The 3,327-nt window shown below is 41.4% G+C and overlaps 1 protein-coding gene across 1 annotated transcript in view; it reads right to left on the bottom strand.

The window, feature by feature from the left end:
* Window positions 1-964, bottom strand: part of LOC104467841 (potassium voltage-gated channel subfamily KQT member 5-like) — a 39,006-nt gene extending 38,042 nt beyond the window's left edge. Inside the window, exon 1 of the mRNA XM_010081778.1 lies at window positions 860-964. The gene's annotated coding sequence lies outside the window, so the exon portion shown is untranslated. The remainder of the gene's footprint in view (window positions 1-859) is intronic.
* Between the last annotated feature and the right edge of the window lie 2,363 nt (window positions 965-3,327).

Here is a 3,327-nt window from a genome sequence, read left to right as displayed (position 1 = left end):
TGCTGAACAGACCCAAAGATTGAGAATGTTTCCCTCCTTGGCTTGCAAGGAGTACAATATTTCTGCTGGACATGTCTGCATTATAAGGAAGAATATTTCCACTTGATTCTTAGTCAGGATAAAATAATATTAGAAATGCAAAAGAACTGCACATATATCTTGTTTTACAGACAGATTCAACCTGAAAGTGTTTGTGAGGAAAATGAGCATCTGTACATAGATATGACATGAGGAACAAAAGTTCTGGCATCTCTAATATATCAGGTTATTTATCTTTTACATGTTCATTGCAGTCCCGCAAACACTAATTTTCTTGTTACTGGTGAGAAGGTAACAAAGAATTAATTACAGTAGCGGCCATTAAATGTCATTTTTACATACAATGACATTAAGTTTTGGTTGGTTTAATGCCTTCTACTACTCTCTTTTGGTAGCCTGAACATGTTCATACAAGAAAACCTATTAGAAATATCTCACTTTTTTTTTTGCAATAAAATCTAAATCAGAAAAACATATTGGGTGATTTTTTTTTAAGAATCTGAAAGAAAAGCAGTAATATATGAGCCACAATTTATAATAAAAGAAAGGAATTTCAACCTTACACAATAGTATACTACTTAATTTAGGATTATTTCCAAGTTTTGCCCTTGCCAGAGAAAGCCCGCAAAACTCAAGCAATGACAGCAACGCTAAATCTTTTGTTTGGATTTTGGACAGCAGTTCACCAATGTCACAGAGCAAAAAGCCTTAAACAGTTGTTCTTCGTGTACAGAGCTTCCTTCAGCTTTTTGTATCATAACAGCAGTAGGAGTTACTGAAGTTTCTATTACCTTTTTACAAATTTTATAGGCATACTCACAGCAGGTAGTGCAAAGAAAGAAATGCCAAGTAGAGCAAATCCTGCAGAAAGCAACCTTCCAAGCCAAGTAAGAGGAGTCTTGTCTCCATAGCCAATGGTTGTCAGTGTGATCTAAAAAGAAATAAATTAATATTGTGGTTTACCAGAAGTTGCTGAGAGATTAGTTGCAGATTATTTACATGGCATGAAACAGCATTTCCACTAAATAATCCAAGACAGATGAAATATATATAGTTGTTTCTGAAAGAAAAGCAAACATAAATAAATTAATACATTTTTCTATGAAAACAATACTGTTTGTGACTGAATAAAGCAGATAAACAATAAAAGTGAGAAAAATACCTACACAAGCAATACATCAGTTTTAAAAAATAGTAAAACAGAAGGCCTAGGATCTCAAAGTCGAGGCAAATCATAGAAAATTATATGAGCTGGGCGGAAAATAATGTTTTTCATGAATGTAAAGGCATTTCACCTATTTTCTGCAGGGCAAAAAATATAACAATGTATTTGCACAACTACACCTGTAAATTACACAGAGATCATATTGCAAAAATATAGTTGGACTAAAAGGACACTGAAGTTCACAGATGAGATAAAGTAAAAGGAACAACAGGCATTTCCTACAAGCCCATCAGTCCAATTTGAAGTGGATCATCTTCTGAAACACAACAAACACTAATCAAAAGCTGGAAGGAACTTTAAGAAGTTCCTGGTACTTTCCCCTTCCTTATGACAGGCTCAGATACATCACTTATATCCCTCCTGCCACGAAGCTCCAAAGACTGCTACACAGCGGCAGACGCAGGCGTACCTCAGGCTGTTGGACAATGTTAGTTCAGACCTGTGCCGGGAGAGGTCAAAGAGAGAGAGGAAGGCATCTGTAATTCCTTCACGTGGTGAGTGTAATCAGAGGCTCAGCATACAGGTGTTTCAAGGTGTAGCCCCAGCACAGAAGGCAGCAGAGCTTGGTATGTGTGGGAGGATTCTCCACATGCAACTCATTGACCACAGGCCACGTAGAAAGGCAGTGCACGTGCAAATGCTGCTGGGATAATGGTGCGTGGTTGTGGCTGACTGAGCATATTTCCAAGGCAAAAGATTATGGCTTCATGTCTATGCGTGGCTGAGGGTCTTCCCTGACCCAAGCAAGTGTCCTCCAGGCTACTCCTGGCCTGGGAAGTGTGCCAGCCCCAAACCTGGCGACTGGACTGTCAGGACAAAGTCATGTTTTTGGGGAGTTCAGACCCATGGGGAGTTCGGACCCATGTGGAATTTGGACCCATGCTGCTGCCTGCTACAGGCAGCAGGAGGAGGTGTGGGCAGAGCGGAGGATTTCCGAAGGCCGGATGGGAGGCTGTGTGCTCAGGCAACGGCACATGATGTTAAAGGACAAAGACAGACAACAGTAGGCTGAATGCCAAGGACTTATTAGTGGAGAACATGTGCACAGAGAATTATTTTACATCGTTTACCAAATGTGGGCAAGTCCAGGCTTAGCAAATATTCTGGCAGGAATGAATTCTTCAGGAAAATGCCTTCTAGAGACATTATTCTGCTTCCAGCTTCCTCAAAGTTCATTCCTAGGCAAGACGGCCAAAGCAATTCTATTTAATGCTGGGGTCACCACAGGACAAAAGAAGGAAAGTCTTTTGGAAGTAATTAGATTTCAACTATTTAGGGCTCTGTAGATAGTAAACAGCGCTTTTAATTACTCCCATTGTTGGGAACAGACTGCTGGTGTAATTTACCCTAAGAAAGCCATAGTGCCTAAAAGACAGCAAGCTGAATTAAGGCTGCAGCTGAAATTTCAAGTGGTTATCAAGTCTCAAGGTTTGTAATGCTAGCCTGGTCACAGACACACTACCTTGTGTGCTTATCAGGCCTTGCTCTCCTTCCTTGCTCCTCTTCACTTCCCTGCTCCATCCCCTCTTCCTGGCTTTTGCTGGACTCTTTGGAGAGCCAGTGCAACCTGGGAAGGTGGAAAGAATTATCCACATTTCTGCACGGTTTGTTTCTGCTGCTTTGGTGAGTTATGTTAGCTCATGGAGGTGCCTAACAAGCTCCAAAGCCATGTGTCTGAGCTTGAGCGACAGGGAAGAAGGGAGATGGGAATGCAGCTCCCTCTTTTCTGTCAGAGGTGAGCTGATGCAACAACGCTCTCAGCCTGCCAGAGAGGCTTGGTTTGGTTTTCCTTTGTTTGCTGAAGAGGGTATTCCCAGCTCTTCTCATCAGAGGGCAAGTGCAGAACAGTTTGAGGCTATTAAGACCCCAAGAGCAATGAGGCACTTGAACAAATGAATCCCTGAATCAAGTTCCTCAAAATTGGTTTCCAGGCCAGTCATTGCAAAGCAGCTTGAAGCTCTGGAATGAGCCCAGTTTCTGGGCTTCTGTCCAGTTCCCTATCTCTGCCAGATGCAGGAAGGTACAGAGATATATAGAATTCATAGAATCATAGAATCATTAAG

This window comes from Pterocles gutturalis, unplaced genomic scaffold (genome assembly GCF_000699245.1).
Source record: "Pterocles gutturalis isolate BGI_N339 unplaced genomic scaffold, ASM69924v1 scaffold49634, whole genome shotgun sequence".
NCBI lineage: Eukaryota > Metazoa > Chordata > Aves > Pterocliformes > Pteroclidae > Pterocles > Pterocles gutturalis.
Note: the sequence above shows the minus strand (reverse complement) of the source record. Positions and strands in the feature narration are given on the sequence as shown.